This window comes from Solanum dulcamara, chromosome 5 (assembly GCF_947179165.1).
Source record: "Solanum dulcamara chromosome 5, daSolDulc1.2, whole genome shotgun sequence".
Taxonomy (NCBI): domain Eukaryota; kingdom Viridiplantae; phylum Streptophyta; class Magnoliopsida; order Solanales; family Solanaceae; genus Solanum; species Solanum dulcamara.
In genome coordinates, this window is record NC_077241.1 from 55714529 (window position 1) to 55732058 (window position 17530).

Below are 17530 nucleotides of genomic sequence, written 5' to 3' on the forward strand. Positions count from 1 at the left end.
TCCAAATCCTGGAACCTTACCACTAATCTGAGAATACACAAAGAATATCAGTTGTCACGTGAGGTACCCTGACTAGTATCTTCATGAAAAAGGGACACAGAAGTAGGGTAAGTACAGTCCATATTTACTCAGTAGGTTTTAGCTGACTAAGTATAAGGAATTAATCAAACCTATGAAATAAACTAAGAAACACTTCCACCTGCATACAGAAAAGTCTCACTCTAGCATCAGTGCCACTAATTTATATAGAATAACATGAATAAATTAATCCCACAACAACAGCTCATAATCAAAATTAACCTGATAATTCAAGCATTACAGATATCAATGCAATGCAAGGCAATATGATGATTTCATTATGTGGTGGTATGGTGGAATCAAGATTATCGCATAGTCTATCGTATACACATGCCGAGCTGTGCTACCAAGCAAGATCCATGGAGGTTTCCAGACTATATACCTCAGTCACAATATCTCATCTTTCTTAACACCTCCTCATGGTCAAGGAATCACAATATATCCACTAACATACCATAAAACTGCCTTGATCATGGACTCAAGATACAAAGGTTTAAAGGTGTTTCATTTTTTTTCTCAAAAAGAATATCCATATTTCTCAATTTCCCATATTTCATGACATGATGAATAAGGATGAATACATCAAAACATGTATGGCATGGAAGTAATATTCAACTCACATGTAGTACAAGGTTCAAAGTTCTCAAAACTTAACCTACACATGATATTCACCCTCAATAAATAGTAATGGGAAGGAAATACTTCAATTTAACTATTCACCCCTTTTTCAATAATATTTCAATACTCAGGCATGCTCAAAACCTCCAACTCAACCCCTCAGGTGGGCATCACAAGTTAAATAATATGCTCAAATATCTCTCACAAGCATATCATGAATCATATGCTCTCAAAGAAAATAAAATAACAAATAAGGCCCCCACACTAGCTATATAATACAAATAAACCCCACACAGAAACACATTAATAAATAAGCCCCTACACGAGCATGAAAACATTTATAACATGCTCAACTTATATTACAATCCCATCCCAAAGTCTATAACACAATGACTAATTACTCCATCACAGTCTCAAAGAAGAATAGCCAAACCTACCTCAATTGCCGAAACCGCACGTGAACACCTCCATTAGACAAGCAACTCTCGAATTCAATGCCCAAAATGATAACCCACTATCAATAATGAAACATACACATCACAAGGAGTTCAATGACATCCATATTGATTTGTTTCGGAATCGGGGGTAAAACAGTTCAAAAAATAATTATTTTCGAAAAGGGTCAAATTTGAAAATTTATTGGAAAATCACATTCTACTAGTAATAAGGAACTCATGGTTGAAAACACATAAAAATAGAGCTCAAAATAAATTAGAAATCACTATTTTCCTTAAATTTGGATTAGGGAAGAAACAAAGATTTTTTGGTTTGAAACTAAGATTTAGGAGTTAAAATCATCAAATACTTAATGAAAAAGGAAGGTTTTAGGTCAAAAACCACTTACCCAATATTTTGCCTTGAAAACCTCTTCTCAAATCGCCTCAAGGAGTTCAAGAACTCAAACAAATGGTGAAAAATATTGAAATGGGAAAAAGGGGCATTTTCTACCCAAAAAGGTATTGTTTACATGTGTTACTATTCATGCGTGTTGCTTGTTGACCGTGTATTGACCGTGGTCAACTTACACCACCACCCTTCAAAACATATTTTTGACCCTCAAAACTCATTCAAAACTCTATAAATATGAACCAATGGTGCAAATTGATCAGAAAATACATTTCAGAGCCAGTGGAACTAGCAGAATCTCTATCCGACACTCGAAACTCGTTTTGTTGACCAAAGTCAAACTTAGCTCATTAGAATCAAACTTTTCAACTTAAGACCTCAAATCCACGTGTTAACCCTAAAAGGTATTCCGACAACTCTTCTAGACCAATTTCCACATTCTGGAGCTGATGGAACTGAAGATACCCTGTTCTGAGACTTGTAGCTCCGGTTGGTATCAAAAACTACTTTTTAAGACTATAAGCTTATGAAAACTCACACAATTCACAACCTACTAAGATTTTAACAAAACCAACAACATAAACCAATCAAATAACACTCAATGGCACTAAAGATAGGGGTAAAATGGTAAGTTTGCACAAATTTCTGAAAATGACCCTCAAGGTCATTACACTCACTCCTACCACCCTGAAACTAGGGTAGTTTTATCTTCTAAAACCTCTTATAATACCACTAATCACTTATTGTCAGGACTACATCTAGAGCAATTTCTCATCGACAGCTGGTATGTGAACCAATGGTGGCTGACCCACCTGATCCTAAACAGCTGGACTTGAGGCTGCTCTGGGTCTGTGTTCATACTCTAGTCTTTGAGGCCTGTGGCATGCCTGCAGCACCCTGATAAAACTCTCCACCACATCTAGCATTCTAAATAATGTTTCCTAAAACAATGGTACCGTGAATCCTGGAGGAACCTGGTCCTCACTAACCTCTACATGTGGCTCTAGGAAACGTCTCTAGAATGACCTCAGACCGATGTCGCTCCTCGGGCATGGCCTCTACCTCGGTCCCTACACCTACCCCTAGTTGGGGTCTTAACAACTACCTTGGGGATTTTCCCCCTCTACCAATAGCTGAAGCTCCAATTCTTAGCATCTGCCAAAACAACACATAGCACTCAACACTAGCGATAATAACCACGCATGATAAGAAAGAATGAATACAGGAAGTTTTCCTATTAGTCTTCATAGCCTCTCAAAAGTAAGTACAAACGTCTCTATTCTGATTATTGACACCCAATTTTGCCTCTTTGTGCTCAAAATTAACGTCTTTAATCTTCTTGATCGTTAAAGAACACAAATTATTATTTTTACATATTTTTCAATTTTTTTTGAATTATTAATAAGTATCCTTATTTAGGATTTTTATGAATTTATTCTCATCTTTTCCCTTTTAATAATTTGGATGTGCTTTTCTTAGTTTCATAAATAATAGGATTCTTATTCATTTATTGTCATTGTAAATTTTAATAGTCAGAATATTTTTAGAGTCATCAACAAACGTACACAACATAGCACTGTAATTTATTATTTACAACAAAGTATATCTTCCAAAATATTGATTACATTTTTTTGTGTTATATGTCGATACATATTATTTTTACATTAATTATACTTTTAGCATAGTCCGTACATATAAAAAGTCAAAACAGTTGACACCAAATTTTGGCTTGATATTTTCAAAGTTTATACTTTTAAGTATTTTATTTGTTAAATAGTTCAAAAGTGCATTTTTATAATATTAAATTAATTTTATCTATAATTATCCTTAGATTAAGATTTTTATCAGTTTATTTAGTAAACTCCCAGGGGAAGCCCAGCAAGCAAGAGTAACCTAAGGGCACCATAGAGACCATCCATATACAAGAAAGGGCGTCGATGCACCATCTAGCCTAGTAAAATTTGAGTACATACCAAACACTTCTAATACCTCAAGTAGAAAAAAGAATATGTCCTCGATGCGTCATAAGTTTCAAAACAAGTGACCAAGTACTCTAGGTAGTATGACTCACGTTAAAAACCAGTTTCAAAAATGGTAAAAGAGTGAGAAAGATTTCTCAAAAATAATGGTAAAACATTATGAATAAACCAGGATCGTACCACAAAACATGTGAAAATGCTCAGACAATGCAAACATGCCATCACCATCATCCAAACAAGACACACACAGTCCAAAGAGCAACATCGAGTCAAACCAAACTATCAAGGCAAAGGAACTAAACTGGAACCTAGTTGCTCCTTGGACACGTCCTCGATCCCAATAATAATAATAGATATAGAGGCATCATAAGCCTACCACAAAATAAAAACGAATAATTGAGACATGGCCAAAAATCAGATATGGGGGAAAAATATCTCTAGGATCAATGTATTACCCCAATATATTCCATCTTAGCCCTCCAACGAGCATAATTAAGTCAAAACCTATGGCTACGATGAGCCTCAAAGGTCCCCAACACTAGTACTAAGTCACACCAACCATCATATGTCCTGCTGGAAGCTACTCCTAACTATAAGGGAACTGGAACACAAACTAAAGAGTCTAAGGCTCAAACCTAGCCTAATGCCATTAATACCAATCGTAAAAAGGATAAACTCACCCAACAATAACGCAAGCAAAACCACAAACTCAAAGTAAGGATCTCCAAAAGCTACGCTAGTCTAAAGTTCAAACAGAGTCAAGGAAATGAGATAAAAGGGAGGAAATCCCTAAACCAAGCAAATACCAACCTAAATAATATCCAAAATATAGTAAACGATATCTAATAGAACTCTGTCAAAGGGGGAGACCGTAGCCTACCTTAAAGTCAATTACGTTCACTCCAAATCTGCCAAAGTGAAGCACTCGACCAGAGAACCACCTTTAATTATTGTCACACTAATAAAATATTGATCACCTTGTCGATACAAACATTTTGACATCAATATCATATTTTTTGGAGATAGACCCAAAATTAGGTCAAAAAGGGGATTGTGGGATTCGCACCAGGAATCCTGAGTGAAAAGGTGCATTAGAGCTAAATTAACTTGTGTTCCAAAATACCACACAATTCAATGCTTAGAAATACAAAAATCAGACCATGCAATCAAACTACCATTAAAGGAGAATTTAAGAAAAGGGGCAGAACCTTGGGCATGAAATTACCTCAAAACGATGCTTTTCAAATCTCTCTGAACACTCCTCAATGTGGCCAAGATCACCACGAGCACTCATAACTTCTAATCATCAAAAATGGACTTGAAATGAGAGAGAGAAAGTAGTTTGAACTTATAAAGGAGAACAAAAATTCAGGTCCTAAAATGACCTTCAGGGTTCGCAAAAGCGACCCAAAATTTCTATTAAGCAAACTCCTCAAAGAGGTGGGCCTCCCTATCGCTTTAGTGAGGACTCACTTTAGCCACCACCTATCGCTTTAGAGACACCCACCCAGGTAGCCATAGCCGCTTTAGCGACACCCCTATCGCTTTGGCGACCAGGGATCGCTTTAGTGACAGCACCAAACTTAGTTAGACAACTCTCCGATGGGATGCTCGGGATTCATTAGTTATCCCGTGCATGCAAACGAGCTATGCTACCTACTAAATTTGACATTTAGGACTCAATGGAGCCTTCAAAATTTACAATCAAGGTTATCTCAACAAAAAGTGGATCCCACACTGAAGAACTATTTTAATCTATAATCCACGAGGAGGCTCGAATTGAGATTGAAAGCCTTCGAAACCGCATGAAAGATCATTCTAGATGAAACTCAACATTTTAGAGCTAACCTTATTGAAGGAATTTCAATCTAAGTTTGTTTCTCAAGAATATTGACAAAAGTCAACCTTAGGACAAATTTCAAAGACTAAAGCGTCAAATATTACCAAACTCGCACTAATTGCGTCAATACTACTACTAGCCTATGTTGGCCATTGCAGAGCTAATTGAACCATCAGAATTCAATTCTGAGCTCATTTTTCAAGATATTGACCCAAGTCAACCATTCAAACTTCAAGAGCACCAAAATAAAAAATTGGCATAAAACTCAAATGAACGATCAGGTGACCAAATTGTCAGTGCTATCAAATCATAATTGACTTTGGGTCAATACAGAAAATCTCTAAGCACTGGAAATATTAGAAAACAAAGAAAATGACCTGGAGGTTCATTACAGTAATAAAATTTGCTCCTTACCGATATACATGAAGATGGAAGTCTATCACCCCTTTTTATAGTCGACTCCTTTTCTGAGTAGTCATCTTCTTATGTAAAATTTTTATTTAAATTATTATTGATGAAATTATAAAATTCCTTTTTGATTATGTTAACCCAAAGACCAAAGAACAGGTTAAAGTTTCCCTAAACTTATCCAATCATGTATGAAATTTGCCGATAAGAAAAATCGATCAACATATCATGTTATTAGTTTAATACTTTATAATAGTAGGATAATAGACAAATACAACTTCTAATTTATATAAAAAAAATTGTAGAAGAAATGTACAAAATTAGGATTACCCATAATAAAGAAAGAAAGTGATGGTTCAATCTCCTCTCTCTTCTAAACCTAAAAATTAAATACCTTGTAATGACTTTAATTTTGAATCTCTTTTAATTTATTCTATTCAAATTATTTCTACTCTATGATTTGCTATTGCCAATCTTTCATAATTATTCCACAACTAAAATAATTCAATCAAAAAATCAAATTGTATTTAGCCAAGTTGTTACTTCTCTCATGACGTGATATAGCACATGCCACTAAAATCCTCATTCATTTATTAACTTTAATAAAACCTAAGCTAATTCACAACACAAATTAATATCAAATCAATTTTTAAAAATTAAAGAAGTTAAAGCGGGGATCGAAGTGAGAGAAAAGAACAACCGACTAATCTATGCACATCCCAAACACCCTAGTCTCTCACTTCGCTCTAAAACACAAGAAGAAAGACCATAGGCTGCTGGAATAGCCACGCCGCTGGTGGAGCTCCCCAGGCCACTAGACTTAGTCCAAGAGGAGCACCTCCCTCTCATGAGAAAAAACCCTTTAGAATCAATGCCTAATTCCATTCCTAGCGCCTCAAATATTGAGTACGGCGCTACGATTCCTGTAGCAATTTCGGAGAAACAGCTAACATGGGCACATAAGATCATCTCCTGCGCACAAAAAGGAAACATGGGTGTAACTCATAGTAACGATGCTGAATCTGGATCTAAAGAGGTTTTTACACATCAAGTTTCAACCCATTTCACCTCTCCAATCGAAAGATCAGGAGATATTCGAGGTGAATTGGACACTGTGGGTTATTCGTTTGACAAAGAGGCTTCTAAATTCGAATCAGATCAGAATTTTTTGAACCTGATGGGGGACCAAAGAATATTGGTCAAACCATGCAGAACTTTGAAGGTATCAACTGGGGCTAAAATTAACAACTCCCAAGAGATGAACTCGAACCAAGAAATGAAAAGGAGCAATATGGATGGCTGTCATAATCAAGGGCAAGGCAAAAGTCAAAAAGCAATCCCAGTCAATCCAAGCAAAAGTGTCACAAATGCAGTAGATGATATTGTGAATGAGGTAATCCCTTCTTTACAACACGAGGTTAAAGGTAATAGGGAGACTAATCCCATCTCTATAGTAGATAAGCAAGGTAACAGAGGAGAGGTTGCAGTGATTGGTAACACAACAAATACCAACAATCAACTCCCTTATGATTTCACCAAGCTTACCTCCAACTTTGATAAACATAACCCTCAGTATCAACCAAATATGCATAAGTCAAATGATACATATCCCACAAATTCAAAATAACTACCTCAGTTCCAGAGTCCCAAAACAGCTTTTGTCCTGGAACTAGGCCCATTCACAATGATACAAACATATGCTACTATACTAAGAATGAATCAAACTTGAAATGAGGTGCCTATTACTATTACAACTCATGTTTATACCACAAACAGGGCTTACCAGCTATAATTTACAAAAAGGAAGACTTTCTTGTGAAACGAGCATCTAGATGTAAGTATACCTTAATAGGTAAATTCACCAATACAATGCCCAAGATAGAACTTATCAGAAGAAGCTTTATTCACCAGACTCAACTCACTAGAGGTGTCAAGATTGCTCATTTTAATGTAAGACACATCTGCATAGATTTGGATAATGAGGAAGATCACATTTCAGTTTGGAATAAATAAAAGATGTATATTGAAGGGCAGCTGATGAGACTTCAATTGTGGACTCCAACTTTCAAACCTGAGGAGGAAACACCAATTGTACCAATTTGGGTCATATTACCAGAATTACCTTGGCATTGTTACAATAAAGAGTTTATAACCACTCTTTTAGCCCCAATTGGTAAAACCCTGTACCTAGATACAACATCACTAAAGAAAACAAGAGGCAGTGTTGCAAAGGTGAGGATACAAATGGATATTACCAAGGAAAGACCCCCATATGTATGGATATAATTTGATGACGAGGATCAGACTAAAGGCAGATGGCAGGCTAAGTAAAACCACTTCACAACAGACTGAGATTAATATGTACTTAACTAATGTAGGTAAAAAAGAAAACCAAGATGGGAGACATACATAACACCAAAATAGGAATAAAGACAAAGAGAAATAACAAGAATGGCAAATCCAGAAAACACCAAGATATAAGGAGCAATAAAATAATGTGCAATCAAATCAGAACATAGCAAAAAATAATGCATATTATCAAAAAGAAAGCAATGAGTTTGAGAAATAAGTAAAACAATCAGGTATTAACTTATCTCTCCTATCCCCACAAGCCCCCATTAATAATCTTGATGCTGGCAATATGGACACACTGGAGGGTATGGACCGCAATAACTCAGGTATTGACTTAATTCTCCTACAACCCCATAGCTTCCCCAATAATTTTCATATTGTGAATGTTGTGCCTGATGTAGTTTATGGATGTGAGGATGGGGAAATACAGGAGGAAACTACTAACCTATAGGAAGGGGTTACCAGGGGGAGGGAAAGTTCTATGGATAACCCTAGGAGGGACTTTAGAGCCCTTGCTACCACTAAGGAAACTATTACAACATCAACCATAAAGGAAAAGCAAAAGGCACAGGTACTACAAAAAGAGGACTTCTACACAATGGATAAGGAACCTCCTGATCTGAAGAGGCAAAATGAGAGTCTTCAATTTTACAATAATAAGTCTACATTAGCCCTTAGTAAGAAGAAAAGGGAAGCTTTGAAGAAGAGACTTATCAAGGAAATGCAATCAGGACAGCAGAGTCTACATGATGTTCTAGTAGTGGAATAAACAGGCATCCATGGCACATCTTTGCAAATTCAGGAGGCAGATACTGAACTCAACAAAAATAGTACTCCACAAGATCTAACAGATGAATATAGAATGGTACATTCTGAGGATGAGGAAGATCCTGACCAATATGATAAGATTCAATAAGAAGATGATGAAACCAATACCCACTTGAATGTATTTGATCTGATCACAGATTCTACAAATCAAGAGAAAATAATGCAGGCTAATGAGAGGAATGATCTCTCGCCAAAGAGTAAGAAGGAAAAAAAAGAAGAAGCAAGAGAGTACCACAAGTATAGATAATGTTGCTGGTAAAAGTAACATCAACATAAGGTCCAAATCTCTGAAACCTTGATGATGAATATAGTTTGCTGGAATGCAAGGAGTATTAATATTAAAGGTGCCTTGGATAGACTTTAAAAATTCAAGGATTATCACACCCTTTCTATGTTGACAATTCTTGAACCTTTTGCTGACCAATCACCTCTCAATTATTATAGAAATCAACTGAGAATGGACAGCGCTATTCATAATCCTAATAACAAGATTTGGTTATTTTGGAATCAGGATGTGGATTGCCATATTATAGATCAAGATGAAGAACAGTTCACTTGTGATATCAAACATGTAGCTAGCCCTATTCCTCATATTATTACATTTGTTTATGACAAGTGTAAAGTTTACATGAGAAGAAGTCTCTAGGTTAAAATGATGAAATATGCTGATATTGAGAAGCCCTGGTGCATTATTGGAGACTTTAATATGATCACTGATATAGAAGAAAATCTAGGAGGACTACCATACAACATGAACAAAAGTTTTGAGTTCATAAGTGTAATTAAAGCATGTTGCCTCACTGACCTAGGCTTCCATGGCCAAAACTTTACCTGGTGCAACAACAGAGACATGGATGCAAGAATCTGGAAGAGGCTGGATAGAGCCATGGTGAATGATAAATGGTTGGATTTGATGCCACTAACTATAGTGACTCATCTTACTTCTACAGGTTCAGATCACTACCCTCTCTTACTTGAAAGTAAGGACACACAGAGTAATCCAACCAAATACTTCAAGTTCCTTAACTGCTGGGTGGAGAAGGAAACTTTCTTGGAAACTGTTAGAACTTGTTGGAATAGACCTATGGAAGGCAATCCTATGAGACTTTTCTATCAGAAGCTTAAGAGGGTCTCTAATACTCTTAGAAAGTGGTCAAAACAACAATATGGAGACATATATGCCATAGTCAAAGAGTTTAAAGAAAGAGTATAGAAAGCAGAAGATGCTATCATCCAAGATAATTCAGAAGAAAATAGAACCAAGCTGAATCAAGTGAATGCAGAGTATATCAGACAGTTGAAGATTAAAAACTCCATTCTTAAATAAAAAACTCAGTTGCAGTGGTTTAAGGATGGAAATGCAAACTCCAAATACTTTCATGCTATTATAAGGGGAAGGAGAAGAAGGTTATTCATTCATAAAATTACAGATGACCAAGGAAATACCATTCAAGGTGATCAGAACATAGTTAATATTGCTTGTGATTACTTTGAAAGTATCTTCACTGGGAAAGAAGTGCTGATTAATGAAGATATCCTAAAGTGCATCCCTAACAGCACCACAAATTAACAAAATCAAATTCTCAATGCTATCCCTACTAAAGAGGAACTGAAAGAAGTTGTTTTCTCATTAAGTGAATTATCTGCTACAGGTCCTAATGGAATTAATGGCAAGTTCTACCATACTTCTGGGAAATCATCAGCGAGGACTTGCTAAAATTAGTGATACAATTCTTCTGTGGTCAGTATATTCCCAAGTCCATCACTCATGCATGTTTGGTTCTACTCCTAAAGGTAGACCATCCTAATAAGTTATCAGACTTCAGGCCTATATCTCTTAGTAATTTCACTAATAAAGTCATTTTAAAAGTACTATGTCTCAGACTAGCTCACATTTTAGCTCAACTAATCTTTGAAAACCAGTCAGGTTTTGTTAAAGGAAGAAGCATAACTGAAAACATTATGTTGGCACAGGAAATTATATATAGCATTAAAAAACCAAAGCTTGGAGATAATGTTGTGATCAAATTAGACATGGAAAAAGCCTATGACAGGGTGTCTTGGTCATTTATATGCATAGTCATTAAAAGAATGGGATTTGGGAAAGTATTTATTGATATGGTTTGAAGGCTAATGACAAATAATTGGTATTTAGTTATTATGAATGGAGGCAAGCATGGTTTCTTCCACTCTACAAGAGGTCTCAAACAGGAAGATCCATTATCTCCAGCCCTATTTATTTTAGGTGCTGAGGTACTCTCAAGAATGTTCAATAATCTTCATCAACGCTATTTGTATAAAGGCTTCCACATGCAGAAGAAGGGTCCATTAATCAATCATCTGAGCTTTGCTGATGATATAATTATATTAACTTCAACATGTAAATATTTACTCAAGTTGATTATGAAGACATTGCAGATGTATGAGCAGATTTCAGGCCAGCTTATTAACATAGAAAAGAGTCAATGTATGATTCCTCTGAATACTCATCCTGACATTATTGAAAGGGTCAATTCTATCACTGCTATCAAGTCAACTCATGGCCCTATTACCTATTTGGGATATCCCTTATATATTGGAGGTTAAAGGATCACTTATTTTAATAGTATGGTATCCAAAGTTACTTACAGAATCAAAGGATGGCAAATTAGAATATTGAGTTATGGGGGAAGAGCTACTCTTATTAAATCAGTGTTGTAGTCCCTTCCAATTCATTTACTATTTGCTATCATTCCCACTGTCACTACCCTCAAACAAATTCAGGCCTTTATAGAAAACTTCTTTTCAGGTTGGGACAAACATAAGAGAAAATACCACTGGGCAGCTTGGGAGACTCTTAGCTATCATGTTGATGAAGAGGGTATTGGTATGAAAAATATATATGATGTGTGCTTAGAATTACAGTACAAAAAGTGGTGGATCTTCAGATCCAAAAAGACATTATTGGGAGACTTTTTGAAGGCCAAGTACTGCCAAAGGGCACATTCAGTGATCAAGAAATGGAACACAGATCAGTCTCTTATGTGGAAGCACATGATGACCAAAAAAAGGATATAGAGCCTCATATACAGTGGTGGATTAAGTCTGGAACATGCAGTTTTTGGTGGGATGATTGGCTATGGGTTGGTCCATTATCTTACCACAATGAACATCTCCCTAGATTGAATAACACTACTGTATCAGATTTTATAGAGAATGGAGGATGGAATGAAGAGAAAGTAATACACCATGCCCCTCCACAGCTTGTGAGAAAAATCCTCAACTTCCCCCTCAGCTACAATCCTGATATGCAGGATCAAGCCTACTGGAAGCCTAACTCTCATGGCAATTTCACTTGTGCATCATCTTGGGATTTAGTAAGAAATAAAAAGACAAGATCACTCACCAACAACAACATTTGGCACAACAATATTCCTTTCAAGGTCTCCTTTCTGCTGTGGAGAGCTTTTAGACTTAAGCTCCCCCACAAATGACAGAATTATAGCCTTTGAACAGGAGCCTGCTGCATGCTCTTATTTCTATAGGGAAGGTCTTGATGATATAGACCACATCCTCATTTCAGGCTATTTTGCACAGCATATTTGGAAACACTTCTCAGGGTATTGGGGTATTCAGCACAGCACCACTCCTCTAAAGAACCTTCTGATGAGGTTGTGGCTAATCAAAACCAACAATAAACTGCATAAGTTAGTACTGCAAGCTACCCTATTTTTGTGTGTTGGAATCTATGGAAGAATAGAAGTGAATACAAGTATGGAGGCAAGAAGTCTAATTCAGCTAGAGTCATCTTCTTCATTACCAAAGATATATATATGCTTATCTCTATTGTGTATCCATATATGGATTGGCCAAGTAATTGGGCAGATTTGGTTACTATAATTGAAAAAAGCCAACATGAGATGAGAGTAACCAAAGTCTACTGCAATAAACCACCCCCAACAATGGTCAAGCTCAACACAGATGGTAGTGCTCTTAATAATCCAGGGAAAATAGGGGCGGGGGGGCATTTTTAGGGACCAAAATAGGGTGCTAATATATGTTTTTGCCTCTCTACTAGGCTTTGATTCTACATGGCTACAGCAGGGTAGCCCTTGAAGTAGACTCTGAGCTACTAATCAAGTGTCTCAATTAAGAGACCAAACCTCCATGGAACATTCATACTCATATTACTGAGCTGAAGGTACTGGTTAGCAAGCTGGAAGTATTCCATTGCAAACATATCTTTAGGGAAGCTAATTTCCCTGCAGACACACTCTCAAAGGAAAGCCATATGAAAAACCATATACAACACTTCTACAACTTTCAGCAGCTTCTAAGAGAGACCAAGGGATACTACAAAATGGACAAAGCTGGAATGGCTAGCTTCAGAAGAACAAAAATGAAGAAGATCAAGCAACCACATTGAAGGAAATCACTAATTATGCTTTAGTGTTAGTTACCATTCAAGTAGATTTCTTCATATTTTGTGTTCTCTTTTCTTTCCTTTTGAATATGAAGGTAGTTGCAAATTTGCAAAATATCAACCTTGAAAATGTTAGCCTACATAAGTTTCATCAATGTGGTATACCTCTATATATAGCCAAATATGCAGCACCATGTACCTTCTATACATGACGCACTCGCATCTCATGGACAAAATCAGTATGAAAAGATTAAGAAGGATGAAGATGACATGAACGATCTCGATCCATGGAAGTTGAAAGTTTTATATACTTGCTCTTCTTCAAGTTAGCTATGTATTGAATGTAGCTTAGTTGAATAGGACTAGTGTAGGTTTTTTTTCTCGTATTTACATGGAAGGGAAGAGTCTCCCTCATTTACGATTTTTAGTCACATTGTATCGAGAGGAGTCCTCTCATAGGCTTATTGCTTTTTCTAGCACCTTCTAGTATCGGAGATGAGTTGGCCGACCTTAGTAGGTTAGCCGACTTCAGAACCATCTTAAGTTCGGAGGTAAGGTTTATGTTCTCCTCCATGTATTTTTATGTTTTTCTATTTATGATAAGGCTTGGGGGTGCTGCTCAACCCCTGACTGTTCACGAGAGGTGGGAGCCTCGTGTAGGGTCTGTTCCCGGGAAAAAAAAGTGCGAGCAAAGGCATACCGCTTATAAGCATAATCTTTGAGTGGTGTTTTTCAAAAAAATCAAGCACAATCAACGATTTCAAAAAGTAGCTAATAGAGCGATTGACACCACAATCATGAACTTAATGCATTCCTCCCTTAATAATTCATGATTTGTACTTTAGTTTTGTGCCTGTCAAAAATAACACAATAGGTTTATGGAAAAAATAATAAGCAAACTAAACCAATATCCACAAAGAAAGAAAAAACAATTTTAGCACATAATAAGAAATCACGGGATGATGGGTGGAGCTAAAATTTACCAGTATCATTGATTTCAACAACTACACAATTTTCACGAACTTCTTCAAGGAGGCAAACGAAAGAGACCTTATGTGGACAAAGGCCAGGCCAAATAGCATCATCACGTATATCCTCAATAATAATCTATTTGGAGGAAAGGGTCTCCAGTAAAAGACATAGGGTGTATTTGGAATAAAGGAAAATGTTTTCCAAGAAAAATATTTTCCTAGAAAATGTTTTCTTAGAAAATAAGTTGGTTTCTAACTTCTTTTCTCATTTTTGGTTGGTTAGTAGAAAATATTTTTTAGTGCACGATTCGTGAATAAATAATATCATATAATCTGACACCGATAGCCAATATTAGATGCGACACCCGGCCCCAACCTCGACCAGAGACCAAATTCCAAACCCAACCTCGATCCAAGACTCAACCCCAACACCCAAACTAAGACTCGACCATGACCCTAACAAGAGATTCGAGCTCGATACCCAACCCTCGAATCTTGAACCATGATTTGACTTCGTCAAACTAAGACCAGATCCTAACTTTAGATTCTACCCTCAACATGACACCCAAACTTGAATCTCAACTCAAAACCCTGACCCCAACCTAAGACCCTATTATTACCTCGACCCCCACCCTAACACCCGACCCGAGACCCAACCCTTACCCTAACCTGAGTCTTGACTCAAACACCCAAACTTGAACCTAACACTCGACCTCAACTCCCTATCTGACAAAAAAAACCTTAAGTCAATACCCGACTCTGACTCTGACCCCGATTCTAATTTTACCTAAACCTGAAACCCGACAAGACACCACACTCGAGACTCTGATCTCAACTTGAGACCCCAACACTAAAATCTAACCTAACCCCAAACCCAAGACTCCATCCTCAACATGAGACCCCAATGCTGACCTAAGACCTAATCTTGATGTGACCCCAAATCGAGACTCGACATCAAACCCAAACCTCGACTTCAACACCCAACCTCGACTCTCGAATCGAGGCCCTACCTTGACTCCAACCTCAACTCGAGACCCCGTACAAGACCTAACCCTAACCCCGACCCGACTCTTGACCCCAACCCAAGATTCGACACTAGATTTGACCCACCCATGAATCCTGACCCAATACTAAACCTAAGACACTGAATTTAACATAAGACCCCTACCCTAACCTGAGTCCTAATATTGACCTCAACTCCCACCCCAACCAGAGACTCAACTCCATCCCCAACACTTGACCCCGGCCCTGAATCTGGCACTCGACCCCAAGTCACGACCTGAGACTCGACACCCTATACTAACTCTAGCCTCAACTCAAGACCCTAACCCAAGACCCAAATCTAATACAAGACCTCGACCCAAGATTCGAGACCCAACTCTCGACCCAACCTTAATTTAAGACTCCAACCTTGACCTCCACACCTTACCCCAACACCAATCCGGACACCCGACCCGAGACTCAACTTCAATATAAGACTCGACATCAACACTAAATTTTGACTCCTGACTTCCGATCCCAGACTCTGATCCAAGACCCGACTCTCACACTCGATAATCCTAACTTGAGATCTGAGCCTGACTCATTTCGGAACTCGAGAGTTGTCTCTCGAATCGAAGTTGAGAGTTAGGTCTCAAATTGAGAATCAGGAGTCGAATCTAAGATTAGTATTGTAAATTGATATCTGAGACTTAAGTTAGGATGAAAAGTTGAGGTATGAGCTTCAAAATAGTTTTGGAAAATGTTTTTCTTACTTTTTTAAGGGATGTCATTTTCCTTATTTTGAGAAAAATAAATTGATTTTGAAAAATATTTTTCCAAAATATTTAACCCAACCAAACATGAAAAAATTAGAAAATATTTTCCTTCATACTAAACACACACATAGTCTCCCAATGATAAGCACAATTTCACATTCAATGATGCAGGTGTTTCTTAGTATGTTGATATATACTCCCACCTCCCTTTTGGCTTCTCTATTTTATATTTTTATTAAAGAAGACATGGGCCCAAGATCATCTCCTATTCTTATTAGAACTTTGATTACAATATAATATGGATAAATAACTTCAATTTAAATGGACTAATGGTGCCAAATCATGCTAACCAAAAGTGAAAGAACATAACTGGTTCATCTAACAAGTTCCTTTCTTGAAAAATAAGAGTACAGAGTTGTTATATATGTGTATCCCTAAGAACACTTAGCAGCACAAGTACTCCAATAAGTTTTCGGTACAGTCGTAAAAGCAAGAACAATATTGGTCAACTATTTTGTCTTGCTCATCTTGAATTACAGCATATTTTTTGCTGAAGATGTCCATGGCCTCTAGTGGATCTCCCTGTTGGCTTCTCTCCTATAAAATAGAGCATGATTATGTGAAACCACAATACTAAATCACATCAATCAATAATTTATAGCATGGTAAATAAAATATTTAGTTGATGCATTAAACTAAAGCTATGATACAAATATATATGTTATGAAAGTCATGTGTGAAATAAAAATTCAATCCACAAGGCAAGAACCTGATAATATAATAAAATGTTGTCATGATTTATATTAAAAGAATATGGAATGAAAGGTAACTAAACCTGATACATATAATAGAACATTGTCAAGAATCATATCAAAAAAACGTAAGTAAACCTAAAACCAAAGTGACATTAAATAGTTAAACTTAAACCTAATTTTATCCGTTGAAGCCTACGTCATTTTTGGTAGAATATAGTCCTAAAGTTGAAAGGATAGTTTCCGTAGAATAGATCTAAACCTAGTGAAAACTATACCTAAATTAAAAAATAAAAAAGACAAAGTCAATAATATTAATTGGTATAAAGAAATTATAATCCAAAAGTAAATATTAAAACTAAATAAATAAAGATTAAATAATAATTGAAGAAAATGATTAAAAGAAGATTTTGTCTAAAGTTGAGTCTTTTTAAAGAATGGCGAAAACTTCAATCAATATTTTAAAAGTCTTCATGCTTTTAACAAAACTAGTGTCTATGAACGTGCTTTGCACGTTACTCCTTACCAGTTATCACACAAAAAAGAACTCTGATGACTAATTTGGACATCCCGACACCCAATTTGGGACTTGACACCCAACACCTGAATCGAGAATCTACTTTTGAATTAAGACTTAACCCCGACTCCCGAACCATTTCCAGATCAAACACTTGTTCCAAGGCTCGACCGGAGACCCGA